We start from the raw sequence: 25,441 nt of genomic DNA, 5'->3' as shown, positions 1-25,441 counted from the left end.
GTAGCACACGCTTCTTGATTAGACCGGGGTTCGAGCCCGTCACCACCAAATATGGAGGATGCGCGAAGGTCAGGGAATGACCACCGCATATGGCCTTAGTTGCTAATGCTCCTAAAAACCAAAAATAACAATAACAACAATTTCGAGAAGACGGGACGGTGCGTATCTGGCGGAAACCGCACGAAGCTATGCACCCGTCGCCATGCCAATAAGAAACTGTTCAGGCTGTTCTTGTTATTTGGTTTTTAGGAGCATTAGCAACGAAGGCCATATTGCTCCGGGGATATGCGGTGGTCATTCCCTGATCTTTCTGCATCCTCCTTATTTGGTGGCCACCGGCTCGAATCCCAGTCTAAACAAGAAGCGTGTGCTACACACTGCTGCTCCTGCCCACCTGAATATAAAGGCACCAACTGTTCAGGCATGGGGACGGTCGTTAATGGTCTGGAGCGTGTTGAACTGGCACGCGTTGGGACATCTGGTACGTCTAGATGCATCTCTGAAAGGTTCAGGTTACGTGTCCATCCTTGCAGCTCAGCTGCATCCCTTAATGATCATCGTGCACCCACAGGGCAATGGACTCTTCCAGCAGGACAATGCGCCTCACCACATAGCCGCGATGACTAGAATTTGATTCAATGAGCATCGCGCAGATTTTAGCACAATGAAATGGCCTCCCCGTTCACCGGGTTTGAGCCTTGTGGAGCATCTTTGTGATGCTGTGTTCGAGCTTTGGATACTGCATCCAGGAATCCGATGGAATTATGAACAGCGATGCAGTAAGTATGAATGGCAATACGTGTGGTACGTTTTCGTGAACTAGTGGGTTCAATGCCTCGGAATGTGACTGCCATTGTCCAGGCGGAAGCTGGGCCTTCTGGTTATTAAGTAGATATCCCATGATTTCTGTCCACACAGTTCTTAAACTCATCGACAAACTGCTACGTTTTTCGAAACGGAATGCTTAAATGATATTGGAATAATTTTCTTGTCTGATTTTATCAACAGTGGTGGTTGAATTCAGGATCAGTATGACAATCCGAGGTGCATCCACACTGGCAGCACAACTTTCCCACTCCGCAGTCGCTATTACTCTGGCATTTTTCAATAATGGGAGCATAACAGAACACGTGCTCGCACCACGAACACAGCTCTGAAATAAAACAAATTTTAATCATTTAATATATTACTGAACTCATAAATCTTATTTCGAAAAATACCCAAATTAACAACATCTAACTACAGTCAACTGAAAATAATGAATGAACTGAAATTGTACATATTCGTTTTCTGTATAAGCAGAATAATTTCGCTGTAGCTGAGCAGTGATGTTATAATATTACAATAACTTTTGACGTGAATGACTTCTTTGCTGGGGGTGCCCTACGGCGCTTACGCTGTCACGAAAAGTGAAACATCTAACCGCTGCTACAAATCTCCGAAACTAATAGACAATAAACAATTTATACTTATTTTGTCGGGTCTATAATGCCATCCACGAATATGCAAGAAAAAATTAGAAATTTCGATATTTAATATCATTTTAAAGAGAGAGAGAGAGAGATAATCTTTAATGCCCTTCACGGCCAAAAAGCCAGGGGTTTACATTTGTACAACTTCCCGAAACTTCCGGGAAAATAGAACAATTAATTTACAAAAACAGGTAATTTTACAAAAGAAAACATATTTTATACAAAGGAGAGAACTCCTTACGAGAGTTAGGTCTGATTGAGCTGACTTAACATCGAGATAAGAGCACCAGCTCAATCAGACAGGAACAGATGCAAGGTACACATGTCAATGCAGATTAGTCCTACTAGACATAATTTTTTTCCTGTAAGTCCGGTCAATAGCGAATTTGTTCAGGTCGGCGTCAAGTGCCTGGGTTTGCTTGAACATCTGCTGAGGAAGGAACCTGTCCGAGAGATGGAGTCGCGCTGAATGCGAGAAGAGCTCGGGATTGGCCCTAAGGGCAGCAGGGGGGATCCTCCAGCCACAGGTATCCCAGAATGAAGGTGTTGCGATTATGCCTGTTATCATCTTGACTGTTGCTAGGAGGCGTTGGTCTTCGACTAAGGTGGGAAGCCGTGGAATCCCGAGAGAGTTGGCAAGCTGCGTGGTGTGAATCACAGCTGGAAGGTTGTGCTTCCTGTTGGCCCACTTTAGGAGCCAGAATTCTGTGGCAAAGAGTGGTTTCTTTATTGATGGTGCCGCTGACGCCCAAATTTCAGCAGCATAGAGTAAAGGTGGAAAGATGATTGCTCTTATGTACCTCACGGTTGTCTTTTTATCTCTGATATGAAGGAGATGCTGTTTTGCTATCCACCGGAGTCTTGAAGCCCGTGTGAGGAGCATGTCTATGTGGGCGTTGAATCGAAGTTTGGAGTCGAATACAACGCCCAGATCACGATGGCTGGATGCAATTGGGATGAGGATGTTGCCGACCGAAGGCTGGAGAGAAATTTTGTTCGAAAAAACGTAAAAGTTCGTCGACGGAATTATATACACGACAAAATATGGTATGGTAATATGGTATCGTCGGTACCATATGGTAATATGGTAATATTAAAATATTAAATATGGTAATATTAAAATATGGTAATATGGTATCGTCGGACAAGCCATAAATGTTCCCGTCGACGTGAGCAATGTGATTACAGAGTTGCCTCGTGCTTTAGACGACGATTATGCATTCAACGTTCACATCAAGAAGAATTTCATTCATAAATCGACTTACTTGCAGGGATATATGAGAAAAGAAAACGGTCAAATCGTGGCTAAGGTATTTAATCAATACTCCTCTGCACAAACCTTATAACATCAAAGTCAATCGTCAGTTGCTTGCTGCGGTTCCATCGAGAGTTACCAACAGCGAACAAATAGATAATGTAGAGAAGATCTCGTCGTCTGAAAGTGACATCGAATTACTTATGGCACAGCAATACACTTTACTTTGGAAATAACAGAAGGTTTATATTTTTCCAACAAAACGTATAGTTTCTTCCAAAAAACTTTCAACATAACAAAACGTATGATAGAAGACGAAAGATTTGTTGAAGAATGCGTCGAACGTAACTTGCCGTTTCTCAAATCCATTACAAAATCTGTACACTACTGGTCTCAATGCAAGAAAGAGGTCTTTGCTATGATCAGACAACTTGGTAAACCGACCACGTTTCTGATTTTGAGTACGACGGAGTTTCGCTGGCCACATCTCTTGAAAACACTTCACAGACTAAACAGTAGCAAAGATACAGAAGTTGACGATCCAATGAAAGAAATGACAGCACTGCAGCGTGCGAAGCTAGTCAACAGGGATCCAGTCACATGTGTAATATACTTCAATAAGCTAGTTGACGTTATAACGGATATACTGCAATCGAAAAGGTACAATCCTCTTGGGAAATTCAAGTGTATAGAGTTCCAGCATCGTGGCAGTCCGCATGCTCACATTTTGCTGTGGCTACAAAACGATTCTAAAGAATTGGTTTCGGAATATATGCCACAGACTGTAGAAATAATAGATGAATTGAATTGTGCAGCGTCGATGCTTCGGATCTTCCGATGTCCTACTCAAATCAAGTGCACAAGCATACATTTACTAGTTTCAAGAAGAATGATCATCGATGCAGATTCAATATTCCATATTGGAATATGGATACACTCGAGTTTTAATACCGATGAACGCACAAAGACAATCGAAGTTCAAGTTTTGAACGGTGTTTTCAACAATATAAGAAAGATCTTGAAGAGAAACATTACGATACACTCGAGCAATTCCTAGAAGAGCACAAGTTGGATGAAAACTTACTTGGATGTTATTCGATCAGGATTAACGAGACCTACCGTTCTAATGAGAATAAATATGACAACTTTGGACGAATATCTTCAATCCTTGTGTAGCTGGTGTACTAAATTCGAACATTGATTTATAGTTGATACTCGAGGAATATTCATGCGTACCATACGTTGTAGAATATGTTAACAAAACCAACAGAGGCAAAAGCCATTTGCATCGAGAGTTGATCAAATTGCAATTAGAGTATTCAGAACAAGGCTACACCGACTTGTTAAAACGCGTTAGCATTAAAATGTTGAAATGAGGTCGCAAGAGGTAGCTTGGTATTTGCTTCGTCAGCCAATGTCTGAGGCTAGTAGAGAAGATGTGCACACTTCAACTACTTGGCTTCACAATCGTCAGAAAAGCAAGAAGAGCAAAAACCGAATGGCTGAATAAAATCTCGATGATGATTCTACCGACATATGGAATGAACATATTATACAAAAATATGAGAAAAGACCAAAAGATGGAGAGCTCTGTCAGCTTTGATTGGCTGAATTTGCAGCGAAATACAAGGTAGTGAAGGGAATGTAAACCTATAAAACAGTTGTTTTGTTGTTGTTGTTTGGTTTTTAGGAGCATTAGCAACTAAGGCCATATTGTTCCGGGATATGCGGTGGTCATTCCCTGACCTTTCCGAATCCTCCGTTTGTTGTTTGGTTTTTAGGAGCATTAGCAACTAAGGCCATATTGCTCCGGGATATACGGTGGTCATTCCCTGACCTTTCCGCATCCTCCGTATTTGGTGGTGACGGGCTCGAACCCCGGTCTAATCAAGAAGCGTGTGCTACGCACTGCTGCTCCTTCCCACCTGGCTACGGAGGCGCCAGAATCCTCCGTATTTGGTGGTGACGGGCTCATCATATATGTATGTACACAGCGGATTTGCCAGTTTCTGGCAAGGGGCTGCTTGTTGTTTTCGTTAATAAAGAAAGAAAATATGTCCTAACGCGTTTCAAAACGTTCAAGCAGTATTCACGATGAAGTTGTTGAAGATAAACACAAGAAAGGCACCTGGGGTGGATGGGATCTATCCAGTTATATTAAAGGAGGCAGCAAAGGAAGTAAGCAAACCCTTAGCCATAATTATTAGAGCTTCCTTGGACTCAGGGGAGATACCCATGGACTGGAGATGTGCAAATGTGACCCCAATTCACAAGGGAGGATCAAAGGCTGACACAAGTAATTATAGACCTGTGAGCTTAACTTCTGTTCCAGGAAAATTAATGGAGGCACTGGTTAAAGAAGCACTGCAGAATCATTTAGACAAGACTTCAGTTATAGCTCGGACACAGCATGGTTTTGTTAAGGGGAAGTCTTGCCTGACCAATTTGATTGGATACTATGATGCAGTCACAAAAGAACTGGATCCAGGGAATAACTTTGATATTATATACTAAGATCATAGAAAGGCTTTTGATACTGTTGCACACGGAAGACTGCTACACAAATTGGAGCAGTGTGACATTGGAGGCAAATTGCTGCTATGGATAAAGGGGTGGTTGAGCGGGAGAAGACAGAGAGTGGTAATCAATGGACACTGCTCATCGTGGACTAATGTTATTAGTAGAGTCCCTCAGGGCTAAGTGCTGGGTCCATTATTGTTTTCTGTATTTATAAATGATATTGATGATGGTATATCAAGCTTAATGTCCAAGTTTGCAGATGATACAAAGGTTGGCAGGGTTGTCAAGGACACTACTGACACTATGCTGCTGCAACAGGATCTGGAAAAGTTGAGCAGATGGGCTGAGAGGTGGCAAATGAAGTTTAACATTGACAAATGTAAAGTACTACATATGGGAAACAGCAACCCCAGAGCAACGTATCAACTCTGTGGTACTGCACTGACAGTGGTAGAGAATGAAAGGGACCTGGGGGTGGTTGTGCAGGCAGATACGAAGTTCTCTGAGCAGTGCAGACGGGTTGCAAGAGTAGCTCATGGTGTATTGTCAATGACATATAGGAATTTTTCTAGCAGGGATAAGGAGGTGATTATTCCCTTGTATAAGGCAATGGTCAGGCCACACCTAGAGTACTGTATACAGGCCTGGAGGCCTCATTTCAAGAAGGATGTAGAGCTGCTAGAACGAGTACAGAGAAGGGCAACAAGATTAGTAATGGAACAAAGGGTGCTCTTACGAAGAAAGGCTTAAGTTTTGCAAATTACAGTGTCTGGAGACTAGGCACCAGCGAGGTGATCTGATAGAGGTGTACAAAGCCTTGAATGGTTTGAGCATGCTCAATGCTGATGGGATTCTTCCTCTTGCTCAGAATAATCACCTGAGAGGGCATAAATTCAAATTGAGGAAAGACAGATGTAGGATAGATGTGCGGAAATTTGCCTTTAGCCAGCGGGTGGTTGGTAGGTGGAACAGACTTCCATTCCTTGTCGTGGAAGTTGATAGCCTAAATAAGTTTAAGGCTCAGCTGGACAGGTATTTCGAACGAACAGATGTGTGAAGTGGAAGTGGTTATTTTTTATTTATTTATTTTACTTTATTTTATTTTATTTTTTTTTTTGGCTGATGCTTCATAAGCTTGCTTTCTTGCATCAAATGCCTCTACTAATGCTAATGCTAAAGTTAGCATGATCGGAGCTGACATTTTGCATACGATCAAAGCCAGACTGCAAGAGATCACTGGAGAATTGGAAAGAGAGTTTAGTGGTTGATCATATACCGCAGAGATTTGCGTCATTGCCACAAGTGAATTCAAGCCTCACAAGAATTCCTTCGGTTGTGCAATTTTCTGGCAGTCTCTCAGTTTCTTTCCACTGGTTCAAGTGATGAGACAGAATAATGTTGTATTCTCCAGGATATTAACTAAAATTGGAAAAGGCGAAACGTTAGACGTTGAAGAAAAGAAGTTAATCGAAAGTCGATTTAGAACACGGGACTTTATCATGGAACAAGTACCAAATGCAGTTGGCAAGAAGCCTTAGTTGTTTTTCTTGGATTTGATCCTGCAATAAAACCTTCTTCCAGCTTGGTTTTGCTGGTTAATATGAGTTAATATGGTATTGTTGAATACACAGAGTTTGAGCTCTCTGGCTGCTTCGATGGCGCTTCGTTGAACTCTGTCTTTTGGAGAATACCGGCGATGATCAATCTCAAGGATGTGATCATGTGCTCACTGTGAAAGGGTATCTTCTTCGGTGTCTGCTGTAACCTACTTGTCCAGCTCGTTGTGATGATTAGTCTCTAGAATGTGATGCTTGTGCCCATCTGTGGACAATGTGTCTTCATCGGTTTTTGCTGTAGCCTACTTGCCAGGTTGTTGTGCTGTAGCTGAGGGGATGACCATTGCACAGTACTGTTAATTTGTGATGTGAAATTTGTATTGCTAATAATTGTATACTGTTCTATACTATTTAAATATGTATGGCGGATTAGCCAGATTTTTTTTTTTTGACTAGGGGCCACTTTACTCAATTAAAAAAAAAAATTAATGAATTTTTTTGTTTCATCGTAACAACGATGTTGTTCAATATAATGCTCAAGCGTTCTAAGAAAACACCGCCATCGATTGTACAGCCGACGATCACTTCACCGGTTACAAGAGTCTAACAGTTGACTAGTATGCGAAGAAAACTGTCAAATGAGCGTAGGAGGTTTGCCATACGTATTGCATCTGTCGACTGGTAAACCTTACATCAATGTTGAAAATGGTTTGATCAATGAAGTGATTGGAACTTACAGCACGTTGAGAGGGAAGAAACAGAAATCAAAAGATTGCGGTTTCATTTCAAAAGCAAAAATGTTGGAACTAAGAGTCGTCTCAAGTCTCGCCCACACATATTTTCGCATCGTGGCGGTTTAAAATCTGGATGGACTCCGATTACGAGACGTTCCGCCACAGTATCTTTCAAAAGCAAAATGCTTAAATGCAAAAGAATACAATTTCTTTTGATTGAAGCTTGTGCCATGACGGTTCATAAATCTCAGGGTGGAACTTTCGAAGAAATCGTATTCGATTAGCATAAGAGTCGATGGCCTGTACGTCAGAAATCAGAAAGACGACTTTAAATTCTACCATGCTCGCGGTTGTAACGCACCTAAGATGCAAGATCTTCGAACATAATTGAAACCTTTGAATTAACTATCGTTTGGAAACACTCTCTACAATCGCATTAGAATTTTGGGCTCAAGTTGCTTCGTTGAGTTTCAGAATGGTATTGTTGAATACACAGAGTTTAAACCTGCATAGCGCCGATCCAATTCTCATGGAATCGAATATCTTGGCATTAAATGAAACATGACTTGAAAATGCTGAAAACGTTGATGTTCGAGGATACAAACGTATCATACAATGAAAAAGACCTTCAATACGATTTGGCAGTGTACAATAAAGTCGAATCGACAATATGTACGCCACATATTCTCATTATTACCGTGGATGCAGATTCGCTACGGCAAATGACTGGTAAGTAGGAGTACTGGCAATTTGAACGGATTTGGTCTCCCATGGTCCTTTGGCGCGGATGAGTCAGACACTTTGGACAGAATTTCACAGCAGGGTCTATCCCGCCACTTTAGAGGACGCAGCCGTCGAAGCACTTTGAACCGATTTTGTCTCCAATGATGCTTTGCGCGTTCTCCAATATTTTTCCTATCCCATGATGCTTTGCGCGTATCTCGACTCCTATATAAATAAAATAAATTTTCTGTTTATACTCCGGGACGACCAAATGGTCAGAGGAGTTCACAAGATAGACAGAATACAAGAAACAACACCGTATTCAGCAGTCACGGGCTTGAACCCCGGTCACTCAAGGCACGTGTACTTATGCACCCGCGCGCCTGACCACTAGGCTACGGCGGCCTACTATGTTACTCCCATGACCCTTTGAGCTCACCGAACAGGGTTATTTATTTTATTATTTTAAATTTTGCTGCTGGATCGCACCACATTTTTTTTTTTTTTTTTTTCATTAAAAAAAAATTCCACCGGGGATTTGAACCCAGATACAATTACTGCTTTAACCGCATGGCTATTGATGCAGTTATAGATGAGAATGCAAAAGTATTATTAGGATGATTTTTTTTTTTCTTTAAATATTTTTATTTTGCAAATTAATGTTATTTTATTTTTAAATTAATGAATATTTAACCAATAAATTTATTAGTGTTATTTTGAACAGTGTCTGACATTTAATTATCTAAACGCATTTTTTTTCAATCAATGATATTATTTGAACATAATTCTTTTTAAAATATTTATGAACAAAGCAATATAAGCAATAAATTAATCAACGGTATTATTTGAACATAATTATTTTAATTAATGTGTTATTCTAAAAGCAATGATAGTATTTGAGCATTCAAAAGAAATATTTTTAATCATTATTTGAGTGTAATCAACAAGTCTATTCATGAAACAAACACAGATTTTTAATGAATGACGTATTTTATTGAATACTGTTAACAAAATTATTCATAAATGAACCATGATTTTGATAAAATTTGAGCACAGCTCAATGACAGTCCTCAAGGAAACTAATAATAAAAATGAGCACGTATTTTGTCTAACAACATCCATCTCAGTTCATAGAATTTACAGCATTGAATATTTGATAAGAATCAAATTGTGAGAAGTACACACAAAGTTCACATATTTTATTTCCAATGAGTAAAATTTTACACACTGAACACAGCTGAACGAGAATGGATTGTATTTGAAATTGTATGCTTCGAAGAGCCACAATCGCTGATTCGTTGTCTTCCTTTTACTCCAAATATTTTATCAATTCTGGAAATTTCTTCTCCACTTTAATAACAACAACACAAGAATCTGAATGGAGGGTTGAAAAATTCATAAAAATCAACACGAGCAACATTTGAAGATACAGAAATTGTAATAACACCAACCCCACGGCTAAAGACAACTGAAATACAACTATGATCACGTGCGTGTTTAACCAATCATAAACCAGCTGTGCACAATCACAAGCAAAAAAATGAAGTGATGTGCACAACATTTTTTCAAAAGTTTTCCCAGCATTTGGGCGAAACTCTGTAATTTGCACGCTAATATGTTCATAATCCTGTCTGCTTTCTGGTAAACTCAATATACGTATTTCCCGGAAAATACCCAAAATCAACAGCGCCACAAGTGCATTGAACATAACGGCATCATCTCCACTGTAGTTTGGAACTTGAAAATGTAATGATTCAGAATTACAAATGTTATTCTGAATCATTACATTTTCAAGTGTTTTTTGATTTAAAGAGTAAATATGTACGGCCCTGTAAACGTGCTGAGCAAAGAAAGCCACTAAGTAACTGGAATTCCACGAAAAACCCAAAACGTCATAATCAACCTGTAATCCTGCTTAATCCTCTATATTTTTGAATAAACGGCCTAACCAAACAATAGAGCTATATTTATTTTTACATACTTTCGATGCTATCCTTTCCTGTTAACATTTTAATTCCTAAATAAATGCTAAAACAACTTATTAGTTAACGTGTTCCTTTTTTACATAAGTTTGTTGGTTCTGTCAGCAGCATAGATTAAGAATCTATTTTTCTGATTTAATTTAAAAACTTCATACGTTCTGTTATGGCAATAGAAATAAGAAAATTCACCTGAAATTAACAAATTTTTCTTATTTTCACACCCCTATTTGTTCGTGTGGAATGTATTTTTAAACCGTTAGGGAATAACACAACCTGAAACTTCACAACGCTTACGAAAGATAGCACGTGTTTTGGGAAAGTTTGCGAAAACCACATTGTACGGTTCCCACCTTTCGATATTTTGCGTGTCCAACTAGAAAATTTGTTCCGTTATATTCTTTTCAATGGTTAAAATTTGTAAGAAACTGAACTTTTTGTAACAAAGTTTCTCTTTCGAGGTGGGTACACCTCTGTCCCTAACGCGATTTTGCCCACCTTTCAAACCAACTCACTGGTTTTTATTCTTCCCATTCCAAAAAACCAGCAAAACGACTGTAAAACAGTTCACACCGACTCGTTGGTATTATTGAAACTAGGAAAAATAAATATCATAACGCAACATTGAATAGTAGTTTAAAATCATCTCTTGTTGACGTTTGCATAATGTGTGTGTGTGTGTGTGTGTTAGTGTAAGAGCCTTCGGAGGGTACTATTTCTGCAGATATCGGCTATTATCAGTTGAAATACTGAAATTAAAAGTGGTGACGCATCAAATGTATACATTTCCAATTAAAAATGATCTTTATTTTTCAGGTGTTTGCTTCGAATTTTTCCTTTTTTTCAAGTATAAAGGCAAGGTTACATTGGTAAATGAAGAATTATATAATAAACTCGGCATCTTCTGATACATCACTTTGTAATAGCATTAATTATTACTACAGATGTACACTACCACGGTTTCAGAACTCCTTTGCTCTGCGATTCGAGATCTTTTCTCCTTTTTATGGGTTTTTTTCCTCCCCGTGACGGCTACTGGTATCAAATTCGTTGGTTGGTTGGTTGTGTCCGGTTACTATTATTATTGTTACTATTTATCGAGAAACTCTCTTACTATCCTAGAGATGTTCAGGATCATGGCTTTCCATGTGATTATTCTCTGGGAGGTCTGTTGTTGTTGTTAGGTTCTTATGGAGGCTCTTTGGCACCATGAAGGCAGTTAATACGATGATCCAGATGGTCATTACTTGTTCCATATGCCACATATCTTTGACTTCCTATCTTTGGTCTGATTACTTCCTGATCTTTTCCGGAGGTTGCTGGTGTTGGGCACCGAAATGTCGATCAGGTAGGTAGGTAGCCATTTCCTTCTTGTAGATGAGAGTTATGTCTGGTTTGTTGTCCGTCATTATGGCATCGTCGTACGTGCAATATGGTAAACCTTTTGATCAGCTGGTAATTTTGAGCTAGCTTCTAATGCATTATTCTGGCTATCTGATCACGACTGTGGATGTACTCTGCTGGTTTGTTTCTGGGATTAGGTATCATCGTCGACATGTGTCATCAGTTACTCCGGGGTCCTGGTGTTGATTACCTGGTCTTGGATGGCGAGCTTGAATCCTTCGGTCTCGGGGAAGAGCTTTCCGTTCGTGAGTCAAACATTGGAAACCGTCTTATCTATGTAGTCTTGATGGAGGTCACTGTAGTGTCTGCCATGGAATGTCTTCTTCGCCCATATTTCTGTATTTCTTCTGTCTGCGTCAGTGTGGTCTCCTTGTTAAGGTTGAGTAGCTGTGCCGTTTGTCTCTCTTTCTTATGGCTTGGTAGATTGGCGTTGTGTTTTCCTGGAAGTAATCGCGCAGGTTGTTAATCGCCTTCGTCTCTTGTTCAATAAGTTCCGTCAATCCCCCCCTCCTTCTTTACGGGCTATGGTCAGTCTTTCGATGGCCGACTTCGGGTGGTGTTGGCGATCTTGGTCATCGTTGTAGATATCATAACGTTCTCAATGCTGGAGGACATTATGAGATCGGACAATTATTATTATTATTATTATTGAGAGAGAGATTGACTACCATAAGCAGAACTAGAATCACATATTATAGTTTTATTAATTTGATGGAGTGAAATCTTATTGTTATTATAAAGGTTACGTCATATGACACTGGATTTGAAATACTAAAAACGCTCCTAAAAATTCAACGCCACGGCGGAGAATTTTCAGGCGCGTCCGCGTAGATAAGTGGTTAAGCGCCTATCGTCTTTGTCACGTCCAACTATCGGTTTCAATTTCTTCGACACAACGTGGCACTTTTAAACTATATATTGTAGCACTTCCAACCTGCACTGGTGTGGCTGAGCCTGGATATTATGGGTTGCACGCGGTTTCACGTTATACAGGAGCAACGCTTTTTCAGGAGTGTTTCGCAGCCCAGCTGCTTTGACTTCATGTTCTGTTGTAATTCCTTACACCATTGCAAGACTAAAACAGGTTTCTAATAGCCTGTCCTGAACACAATAGAGCGATAATTGTCAGCTGCTGTGAAAGGCGGTATCCACGTTGTTCAAACCCTCAAACTACCCCGGTTAGCCTGCAAATGCAGGACCCAATTTGGACCATTGTAGTGGGCCTCCGGATATGATAATTAGGCAGCAGAAATATATGCTATTACTTAATATTAAAAATATCTATATTTATTAGTTATATTTTGACATAAACCAAAATGGAACGCAATGTTAAAGATTGAAAGTAAAAGACGTTCATATTTGATCAAACTAGACACACCAGAAAGTAATTTTATAATTAACTCGACTTGGCATTTCAAAACCTTAGACCCAATATCGATGAAACACAGAAAAAAAAATCTCTTATGAAATAGATTTTAACGAGCAAACCTGTAATTAAGAAATTTTTTTCTTGCATTTTGTTCAGAAAAATTTTAAAATTTTATCAAAATTTAAATTCTTTACTTCATTACATTCTATCAATAATACTGCAAATGTTAATAAGCCTATCTTGGAGCATATTTGACCTCAGATATGATTTGATTCGTTTTAATTTGGGAAGGCTCGTTTCCCCGACGCTACGTCGGGGAAAGGAAATCCAGTAGCTCTCATTTATGGCAAAGAACTCCAGAACTTTCGAAGGTTTTCCAACGTATGAAGAAGGAAGACTTCAGGGCTTCCATTTCCTCAACCATCTAAACCTGCTAACTTGATAATCTGTTAGCGCAATTTCAAAACCTGCAGCCTATTTTAGCTCCTCCTTTGGAATTTGTTGAAATTTGCCAAAAAGAGAAAACAGATCAGTATGTTTTTACGATTGTTTAAACCGTGCTCCAAAGACCTTGCAAGTTTCCTTGGGATCATCAGCAAACTTGTAATTATAATGTGTTTTTCTCTTTTGCAATCGTTTTGTTTGTAATTCTTGAGCTACGTCCAATTTATTCGAAAGCTCATTTGCACCGAATAAGACTTGCTCAAAGCCAGTTTCTCTTTACTTTATCAGTCAATGCAACCGACTTTCAAATTAAGAAAGACCTCTGGCAAGATCTAATGTATCACGCTACAGTTTTCTTAACAGAATTGACTTGAAACAACAAACCGTGCCAGAAAACCAAAGAAATACTAAAGCACCAATCTTGTCTCAGTGCCCTGCACTCAGCCAAATTGAACTTCTTCATTCAGAATACAGGAGATTCGGATTTTATTTTTAATGGCGTACAGGCAACTTATGACACGATGCGACTTATAAACCGCTAAAAAATACATTAAATATCAGTAAATTCACACTTTTATATATTTTTACTTGTCAAAATATACACGCAGCAGTAAAAGATCTAAAAAAAAGTGGGTGTATAATGATTGCTATAAAAGCCAATTTATGTATATTTAAAGCGGTTTATAAATTTTAAAAACAGAAAAATTTCAGGCAGGTCGTTTTTGTCAGATAAAATCTGGCTGAGTAAATCAATCACTAAAATATAAACAATAGTCTCTGAGGAGTTATTGGACAGTTCTTCAGAGTGCACCCCCTCGGACTGCGAACCATAAGGATTATTGGCAGCCTGAATGGCGCTATAAAGATTTTCCAAAAGTGGCTCAAGAATGGATGCCCACATTCGGTAATCTGGCAGGAATTAATTGAAAAGCGTACAGTAGTGACAACTGCTTTCGCATTCAAACTCCTCATCCTCTTAGTCAAAATGGCACCATGTTTCTGATATCCCTACAGTGTCCGCACTTGATTACTTTACAATGTCATCATACTTAACATTGTAATATACCTATACTAAGCCAACTTCAGGCAAGTGCTTTGTCAAACATCTATTGTCCTTTTACGAATGTATTTTTCATACAGAAAAGGACAATAGATGGTCGAAAGTAGGCGTAAAGTTTCAGTGAACGCTTGATTGTATCAAGCAGTTATAATAATCACCTCTGTAATCTTTGTTTACAATTAAAAATATGATTATTAAAACGAAAAAATAAAACTGATGTTGAGAGACAAACTTACCAAAAAGTGGAAGCTCGGGCGAAGTAGCGCGTGCAACACACACGAGCATTGATAGTATCACGAGCCTCATGGGCGAAACAATTTTTATTCCTTTTTGCATCGAAAATCCAAAATCCTTTCCAAACTACTTCAAGCAATTTTCATCAGTGACCTGAAATATGTTGTTACGATTAAATGCAATTGGTGAATAAGTTAGCACTATGTTAAACTGATAAGTTTTGATTAAAAACACATTTTCTCGCGAATGATGTTTGTACGGAGTATTCATTCAAGATGATCTGCTTAATTCATGGAACTATTTGCAGTTTATTTGAATACGAGGTACTGAATGTAGATATTCATGGTACCCCGTGAAGACTATATTTAGTGAATAATTATAAATTTTAGCTGAATTATAAAACTATTACACAATTATAAATGAATTGTTTAAATTATAAACTTGAATTCCAGTAAAAAACTTCATTTTTTCTTTAAAATTAAAAGTATCAGCGAAATGTTTGGGAAATCTTAAAACCAAATTTCTTCGCTCTCACACAGAGAAAATCCTCGACTTTCAAGTTAGTTGTTTTTAAAGAGGAGAAATATGACAGTAGCAAAACAGTAATAATTCTATTTACAGTCAGCATACAAGTCAGATCTCAATATACAAGGTCAATATACAACAAATACAATGAATATCTTCTGTTACAAGCGATTTGCGTTTGAGCAAAGCTGGGGTGACCGAGAATTTTGTATTTCTAAGCACTTTTGTTGTTATCTTTGCTTGTTTGTTCACAATGATTGATTTGTATTATTATTATTATTATAGTTATCCATTTTTTTTATTATTTCTTATTATTATATTTGTTATTTATTATCTTTGTTTATTGAAAAATTTATAGACAATATATACATATTTATTATTATTAAGTTAATCATTTATTCTCATTTTCTAGTTACTTGATTGTAAAACCTTTGCAACTCATTTTTGATATTGATGTGTTAAGCTAGAATACCAATGTTGGATTCATTTAGCAATTTTGCAGTTCTCTTGAAATAGTGGAATTTAAGTTGATCAGTTCTGAATGGCTCTAGTGCCAGCATATTGTGTCTTCTCAATGCTCTTGGAGGACAGCAGAAATTGATGAGGTAGAGCAGCTCGGGGGCATCCGACTTTCCAGCCACGAGATGCGTTACGAATTTGCAGTCTGCCTCAGCCCTTCTTTGGTAGAGTGGTATCATCCCGAAGTGAATGCACCATTCAGAGTAGGATTTTGTGTTCATTTCCAACCTGGATTTGTACACTAGGAATCTGACTATGGATTTCTGAATACGTTCCAGTTGTTTTATAAGAATGTTTGTGTGAGGATTCGAGATCTGTGAGGCAAATTCTAGAATTGGATTGATTATCATTATGCAAGCTGTTTTTATGAGCTGTATGTTGGTAAAGTCGAAGCAAATTCTTTTAAGCAGTCCAAGGGATTTGGAGGCCTTTGCTGTAGTCTTATTTACATGTGTGTTCAAGTTTCCCTTGTCAGAAAACCATACTCCCAAATCTGAAATCTCTTGTATTCTCAATAGCTGATGGTTATTAGTTTTATAGGGATAATTAATCTTGTGTTTTTTTTTTTTTGTGATAGTCTGCAGCAGACATCGTGCAGCATTTGTTTAAGTTTAGTGTTAGGCCATTGTAATCCATCGGGTGTGATTGTGTCTAGTCAATTTTCCAGCGATTCACAGTCTTGTGTTGTTTTGATGGTTTTGTATATTTTCAAGTCATCGGCGTATGAGAGCACGTTGATGTCTACATGTTGCATACAATCTTGTATATCGGTAATATATATATATATATATATATATAGCAAAAAATAGTGGCCCGAGAGGAGAACCCTGTGGGACTCCTCTTTGTATAGGGAAAGTGGAGGAGTAACTTCCTTGAAAAAGAACTCTGCTTTTCCTGTTGTCAAAGAAGTTACAAATAATTGATAAGGCATTACAGTACTTGATAAACCTATGTGCTTTAATTTGAGGCAAAGCAACTTGTGTGGTATCGAGTCAATGGCTTTTTGTAGGTCAAGATATATGTCTATCTGATTGTTATTATCAAGGCTATGTTTGATGTCATGTTCTATGGAGAGTAGGTTGGTCACTGTTGGTCTGCCCATAAAATAGCCATGATGAATGTGGCTGAATTGGTTTTTCATAAAGCAGCAGAGCTGAGAGTATAAGAGGTTCTCAATGATCTTGCTTAGGGGGTTAGCTTTGTGTATGAGTCGAAATGAGGCAGGTGTGACTTTTGCACCACTTTTTAAAAAGTGGGGTAGTGGTGGTTTCCTTTAATCTTGCGGGGAGTAATCCCTTTTTGAAAATGGCTTTTATCAGATGGAGAAGTTGTTGCAGAACAACAAAGCAGTGTTTCCAGAGGGCCATGGGGAGACTGGCAGTGTTTGTGTCATAGCTTAATTTGAATTTGTTAAGGGTATTCAGTAAAATCTCTGGATTGACTTCAAATTGTGTCAAAGTATCACTGAAATATGAGGAGGGAGAGGTGTTATCCAGCTTACTGCTGTGATCAGCTTTTTCAGTATATAGTTCACTGCTGTAGAAATTTGCAAATTCTTCTAATTGAATTGTCTCCATTTTGTTCATATATTTGTGGTTTTTTTATAACCCATTTCCAATGCCTCCAGAATGGACTCATATCATGCCTGTTTAGCATTGCATTTTGTAGGTTAGATAAGTAATTTTGGTAGGCCAAATTGATGTTTTTTATCTGCCTTCTTAGATTGGAGAACTGGATGTAGCTGTCATGTCTCTGTGTGTGTTTTTGAATTTGATGAACGTTTATTTTTCTTAAGTAATTGAATGATTTCTTTTGTGAACCACACAGGAAATTTGTTAGTGTTTGCCTTTGCATGGCTTTTGGGTGTATAATTTTTGATAATTGGGTCTAAGTTGTTATACAGCATATTCAAAATTGTACCTGGATCTTGATGTCATGTTTTGCTACTTGCCACGTGGTCCTCAGTTTGTATCGTTATCCCTTTTTTAGTCCCAATGGAGCGAGTGAGTGCGAGAATATTGCATGGTTTGGAAAGGGACAGATGTAAGGCTGTGGTTGAATGGTGTATGAGTGTGTTTAGCGAAAAAAGGTTATGTTTTTACGCGACTTTGGGAGGGATTCAAGAAAAAACCAGTCGTTGGAAGAAAAAATATATATAATGGGAGTCATGTTTTTAACATGTGAAATAAGCAACGACTTTCAATTGTGTTTAGAAAAATGGTTATGTTTTTAGGTTACCTTTTTACGCGACTTCGAGAGTTATTTGGTGAAAATTGGTCATTTTGCTGCATCTCATTAGTTTGTTTGGTTTTGAAAAAAAAATTACTGTGTTATTTTGTATAATTACCGTATTAGTAAATTAATAAGAGGAGTTTACCTCAATATAGTACGTGGAACACTTCCGTATGATACCCTCCAGAAATTAAAACGGAAAAAACGAAAAAATCGACAACTTACCGGTACATTAAAGTAAAATATAAATAATTAAAGTAAAATATAAATAATTAAATAATCAATTTAACACAATTCAAAACAATTAAAATTCAAATTAACGCAATTAAAAGAATCTAACGAAAATATTCAAAACGATTTTCCTTCCTGAAGCTGACAATGCTTTTCGACCGACTGTCGTGATCACAGGAATGAAAATTATCGAATCAGGCTAAACCTGCAACTTAAATAGTGATTATGTGTCTTCGCGCATGCGCGTAAAGGTCCACGCATCGGAGATCAAATATGCGACGGGAAGACAAGCCTCAGAAATAAAAAACAGACACGTTAATAAGTTGCAAACATTATCGAATAGTTCAAGACACGTTCATGCGAATTCTAACACATTGTCGCGAGCTTGCGACCAAGTTCACACGAGTTGGGTGACATCCCCCCCACAGACACATAACGCACTACCACAGAATATGTCGGCTAGTTCACGAACACCCCCCTCACCCAGTATCCAACGAACCGACATATCAACAGGTTACAAATCTTTCCTCGTGTACACTATCGCAGGACCAGATTTCACTTTTATCCAAAGGATTAAATTATAATTTACCACCTCGAAAGCTGCCAAAAAAACAATGCGTAATTGATATTGAATTTGGACTTCGTAGTGTTCCACAAAAAGATGTATTTATTCAACAAGTTAACCAAGTAGTGAATAACATAAAAGAAACGCGACTTCCTAAATTGAATACACATGACAGTTCAGCTTTACGAGAACTTCGAGAAAATAAGGACATTATTATACAGAGGGCAGATAAAGGAGATACAGTGGTAATACTAGATAAACATGATTATATTAATAAGTTAGATTCAGTTGTGTCTGATACCTCCACTTATCGTGAAGTGGAACCGGCACTGTTTACCAATTTGGTAAATCAATACAATAAAACGTTAACCACATATCGTAAAAACGACTACATTACTATGGTTCAGTTGAAGGAATTGAAGTCCAGAACATACAATATTCCTGCACTTTTTGGTCAGGTAAAATTACACAAGCCTGGATTTCCGATTCGACCTATTGTTTCCTACAGGAACTCGGCATTTTCAGCCTTAGCCACACATGTATATAACATTATAAAACCTTTTAGACAGGTTATACAATTTGGGATTAAGAATTACGATACATTATTTAATAATCTTAAAGACTGTAGACTCGGCGACAATGACAATTTATTCTCATTAGATGTTACCTCATTATATACGAATGTAAACGTTGAATACACATTAGATATTATTTGGGATATGTTAAATAAAAACTCGACACCGATTAATTATACGAAGCTGCCTATTAAGGAAATTTTTCACTTAATTAAACTATTAGTTGAGGTAACTACATCACCTTTCGAGACAAGGTGTACAAACAAATTTTTGGATTACCAATGGGTTTGAGCCTGAGTGGCTTAATGTCAGAGCTCTATCTCTCAACGATTGAGCAGATACATTTGACACCTTTTCGTCCCCGTATCACATACTATGGGAGGTATTTAGACGATGTTCTAGTTATTACCGATAGTAGTACAATCCAAGACATTTTACATTCGTTTAATAATATTCATTCTAGACTCAAATTTACATTGGAATGGGAAGATACAGATACTAAGTCATTAAACTTTCTAAATTTCACGCTTACCCGGGACTCGAACAAAATACAATTTAGCATCTATCGAAAACCCACAAACACCGGTATGCTTCTACATTATAATAGCTACCACCCGTTCACCTACAAAAGATCGATTATCTTTAATCAATTTCTAAATGCCTATAAATATTCAACGACGGATTCTGCTTTGGACTCAGAAATACAAATATTAACTAGCAGATTCTTAAACAGGGGTTATTCCATTGCCACAATGAACCGAATTAGGGTACAAGCTAAGGATAGGATACAAAATACTGCACCAATCAACAATAGTAATATCAAAAAATACTTTATTTCTGTCCCATATGTTGAACAGTGGCACAAACAGCTTAACAGATTCTTTAAAGATACCGAATTTAAAATTATAGCTAGGCCTATACGGAAGTTACACACTATACTGAACAATCGCTCGGTTCTTTCCGCGTTCGCAACACAAATTAATGATCTAGTATACAACATTTCTTGCGGTGATTGCGACTCGTCTTACCAAGGTTCGACGCGGTTTTCTCTTAATATTCGTCAATATTTAAATATTGACGAATTATATTCGTGTAATATTCGTGTAAATCAACACGAAGCCTCAGTTCGTGCTTCTCGTTCAGCAGCGTCAGAATCAGCCTTTCATGCCATTAACGAAAAACATACTTTTTTATTTAACGAGGCCAAAATACTTAACGTTCAACGTAATTATACGCGACTATTAATTGCTGAAACCGTTGAAATTAAATTACACGAGAATTCTGTTAATGTTCGGCGGCCATATTTGATCTCCGATGCGTGGACCTTTACGCGCATGCGCGAAGACACATAATCACTATTTAAGTTGCAGGTTTAGCCTGATTCGATAATTTTCATTCCTGTGATCACGACAGTCGGTCGAAAAGCATTGTCAGCTTCAGGAAGGAAAATCGTTTTGAATATTTTCGTTAGATTCTTTTAATTGCGTTAATTTGAATTTTAATTGTTTTGAATTGTGTTAAATTGATTATTTAATTATTTATATTTTACTTTAATTATTTATATTTTACTTTAATGTACCGGTAAGTTGTCGATTTTTTCGTTTTAATTTCTGGAGGGTATCATACGGAAGTGTTCCACGTACTATATTGAGGTATACTCCTCTTATTAATTTACTAATATTATTATCAACGTAGAACATATTGAGTATTACAGCTCTGATTCATACTATCTAATAATTACCGTATATAATTACTGTATAATTATTTTGGTTGCTGCTCCGAAAAAAATTGCTGTATTGCCGTTAATTTCGTTGTTTTTCAGCTCCGCCATACTGTTATGTCGCGTGACATTCGCCACGTGCAGTCGTCGAGAAGAACAAGAGGGGGAACGCAGTGAGTGGGCGGAGTTATGAACCGTACGTCAATGCTTTCCCCCTCTTCTTCTGGACGTGATTTTCAAAGGGGCACCGTGTTCTGTATTTTTACCTTATTTTTTAATCCAAGTATTTTGGGGCGACAAATTTGATTTCGCTTACTGGCGGCACTAGGGTTGCGGCGGCCCTGAGGAGGGATATCAAAAAAATTAATGAGATTCATTTTATAAAACGCAACGTGTCAGCCCTGCGAACGTGTACCGCATACCAGCGTGTAGGTGGAATGTCCCTTTATAAGAGTATTCACCTCACGTTGCGTTCACTGTGGCGAGTCATCGTGAAATAAGCAACCACGTATTCGTCGAGGGCATCACGAAAAATGAAGTGGAAGAATATCAAGCAAAGTTACGCCATCAAATTTGGTTAAAACTCAACGAAATGCGACAGAAACGTACGAAAAGTAAAAAAAAAAAAAAAAAAAAAACCTTAGGGAGGTAGTTTCATCCCGGATCCAAGTTTTCCAATGACATACGACCCCTTTGGAAGGCCGTTGAAGATGAACCACGCACAGAGAGGCCTGTCTCGGCACAAAAAGTAGAAAATATGAAGGGGGCGCTGATTGTGTCTGATCGTTGGTTGTCCGTGACATTTATGGCAGGTGAGCTGAACATGAGTCACCGAGCAAAAATGCTCAAAATTTGGGCGAAAAAGGTGTCAAAAACACAAAGGGCATTTGCCTCAACAAAAAGAGTGAAGAAAGCACACGATAAACTCGCCACGCCGAAAGAAAGGGCAAATACAGAATCAAATCAACGTATGTGGGTTTTTTTTTTCATCAGCGTGGAGTGGCGCGCAGAGATTTCTTACCTCAAGATAAAACTGTCAACCAAATTTTCTACCGAGAAGGTTTTGAACAGCTTTCAAAAACGGTTCTGAATTGTCTGAAAAACGGTCTGAAACGTCCAAAAACTAGATTTTGCATGACGACAATGCACCCTGCCACTGCGTGATGTCTATTACCAGTGCTTCCTTCTGCTACAATATAAGATATATGAATTACCTGTATGTGTGGCTAGTATGAAAAAAAAAAAAAAAAAAAAAAAAGAAAAAAATAATAATTTCCGGATTTTCTATTGGTCTGAGTTAAACTTGTAAAGTAAAATTTGTGAAAGCTCAACAAATCGTTCTAAGAGAGAGAAATTCAAAATTTCACGAAAATCTATCCACCTAGAGTCAAATTGTTACGTACGGATGGACATAGTGAAAACGATAGGTGCATTATGTATAGCTAATATTCCTTAAGGCTTCGGCTGTTTTGGAGTAATAAATAAAAAAAAAAAAAAAGCACCGGACCCAACAGAAACCAGCATTCAAATGAAAGGATACGCAACGAATTTCGCATTTATTGCTGCAGTGACGTCGTGTCACGTGACGTCCGCGTGAAACGAAGAGGGGTCGCAGTCAGTGGGAGGAGTCAACCTGTCAATCACTGATTTCCTCCGTTCTGACAGCCAATTACAAGGTTGCAACGTATTATTGGAGTATGGCCAAAATTGGTATTTCTTACTGGGGAAAACCAAGTAAGAATGGCCATTGGGTGTTCATGGCCAAAACCACACTGGCCTCTGGCCCACTGGGATTTCCCCGGCAAGGCCATTCCGCCTCTGTCGATAGAGGAAAAAAACGAAATTATGAAACGCTTTGAGCGAAATAAAAGAATGTTATATTACGCGTATCGCTAAATAGAAAATTTCGCTATATAAAGAAGTTTGTTAAATAAACAGAGTTTAATTAACATACGCAAGTTTTACTTCTATATGTCAAAAGTTTCGGCGCCTTCTTCAACTGCTGCGCGTAAGCAAGGCTTACCTCGCTTACCCACTTGCTGCGGCCCTGTTCCTCGTACACTGTTGTGTGTTATCTGTACAAATGAATGCACGTAAAAATCCATATTGCGCAAAAAAATTTAAACTCAAGGGGAACTCTTCTCTCTTAAGCACCCACACTGTCATGGCTTTTACAAGTTTAAAATGCAGACTCCAAATTTTTAATAATAAAAAAAAAAAAAACATTTTTGTTCGGCTGGAGTTTTCTCTCCTCCCATGGAAACACACAACCGCAGGTACCCCCGTTACCAATCAATCTGTTTCTTTCTTCGCACCCAGAGGCATTCTGTTCACTCACATCGACTTAGCCGAAAAACCTAAGAATGAGTGCCAAGATTGTTTGGCACTCATTCTTAGGTTTTTTAGATATCGTTCGCCTTTGATGCTTCCATTTCTCCAAGGTGCACTGAATAATGTCGCTCCATCACAAAACTGTTTAAAGAACAGAAAGGTACCAAAATAACATCTGCATTTTCTTCTAGTATTCGAGTCTCACTGCAATTAATCAACCGATTTCGAGGCTCGGAACTCTTCGGAAAACCTGCCTTATCTAGCTCAGAGCAAGTCCCTGTTTTCAACGAACTGAGGCGAATTTAATCACCAATATTATAAAAGATTGTCACAGATTTCTTAACAGCCAACTGTTCTCGATGCGTAACGAATCTTTCTCAGTTTGGCGAGAACTGCAGCAGGGACTCATTAGTTGTAAAGGTTCAAGAGAGAGAACCGCGATTGAATGAAAATGATTGTCAGCTAATTTAATTTATTAATAATAAACAACAAATATTTAAGTTAAGTTGCAACAAATGCAAGGGTTACTGCAATTACAAACGCAAGAGCTCATTTAATTCTTACCTCGCTTTTCTACGATCCTACGCGCACACAAAGCCTTGAAAAGATGGGGTTCTATAACGGAATCATTTCGTCACTTGACTTTCCGCCATTGAATGAGGTCATCACATTCGCTGTTTCTCGAAAGTGAAGTGTAGATTCTTCGAAACCAGGAAGTGTAAGAACCGGTTTCCTTGTACGAATTCGCAATTAGCAAATCACTATCTGGCGCGTGGGTTTAATGTTTACTGTCGTTCAAGTTAATATTTAAACTGTTCTGTTTTGTTATATTAATTCTTACATTAAATTTGCGAACTTTCTAGTTCCCCTTGTTTTATACTACAAACAGTAGTTTGATTATTAGATTAGTTTTGTTTTCACTTTTCTCTGTGGGCCTCTTGGCAGATAAATTATTCAATAAATTTTGCAGACGAACTTGTGTATGATTGGGCAATTTAAAGAGCTAACTCCTCCCTATTAATTACCTGATGCTTGAAATTACTGGCCAGAAACTTCCCAGCGGGAGGGACTGAGGGAGCTGATTTGGTTGAGGGCAGATCGGATAACAGATGTTTGCTGATTACTTATTCTTCTGGTATCCTTGGGCAGGATGATGAGGCTTTCGATGGTGGGAGCGTCTAGTTTACCGGAAATTAGCTTAGAGATGTTGCAAGTGGTGATGATTTGCTTCCAAGGGGTCATTCCATGCAGCGAATGCTGTATACCCCTAGGATAATAAGGAAATGTCCTGAAGTCCTATTGAGGGATCGAAGAAGCCAATACTCAATCCCAAAGAACTGCTGCAATTAGGTCGGAAGGGCACAGGATCAGATTTCCGAGGCGTATAGAGCCACCGGTACTACACAAGATCGGATGTCAGCTTGCTATTGCGGTAACCCCCCAGTTCCTATAGAGCTGAGAATAATTTGTTTCTAGCTTCCTTGAAGTGCTCCTGAAAAGAAAAGTTCGAATCCCAGACCAAGCCTAGGTCCTTATGAGAGTTGACAAGTTTAATTTGATGTCCATTTATAGAAATTTGCATTGGGATTATTCTTCTCCTTTTTGTAAACGTCATCCTCGCAGATTTTTTGGCATTTAGTTCAAGACAAATATATATTGAAGAAAGGCGCTTATCTCAGAGATAAGCGTTTTTTTTTTTTTTTTCTTTGCAGCTCTTTGGCTAGAGAGCGCTTGCTCCGGCTGATCCGAAAGAATGAAAAGCTTCAGATCGTCGGCATACGGTTGCTAGCAGAGGTTCCAAAGCTGCTGCGAACAGCGCTACTGACAAAACACTACCCTGTATTAACCCCTAAGAAGATAGTAAAGGATCGTGAGAGATCATTGTGCTCAACAAGAAGTCGTCTTTCCTGCAAAAATTTTTTTTTGAGTACACAGAGGAGGTTATCGGAGGTCTTGAAGTAGTTCTTCAAGGATGTTAAGTAAGCATGTGATG

The 25,441-nt window shown here is 38.3% G+C and overlaps 1 long non-coding RNA gene across 1 annotated transcript; it reads right to left on the bottom strand.

Moving 5' to 3' along the window:
* Nucleotides 1-237: 237 nt before the first annotated feature.
* On the bottom strand, nt 238-24,032 carry LOC150076583 (uncharacterized). The gene is made up of 3 exons (XR_016547785.1): nt 24,013-24,032; nt 14,753-14,903; nt 238-1,153 (listed from the first exon to the last, which is right to left on the bottom strand). It is a non-coding gene; the product is annotated as an uncharacterized LOC150076583 (long non-coding RNA).
* Nucleotides 24,033-25,441: the final 1,409 nt, after the last annotated feature.

The sequence above is a fragment of the Mastigoproctus giganteus genome, chromosome 13 (assembly GCF_048544385.1).
Source record: "Mastigoproctus giganteus isolate SK-2022 chromosome 13, ASM4854438v1, whole genome shotgun sequence".
In the NCBI taxonomy this organism is placed as follows: Eukaryota; Metazoa; Arthropoda; class Arachnida; order Uropygi; family Thelyphonidae; genus Mastigoproctus; species Mastigoproctus giganteus.
The sequence above is the reverse complement of the archived record's forward strand: the minus strand, read 5'-3'. Positions and strand labels throughout refer to the sequence as shown.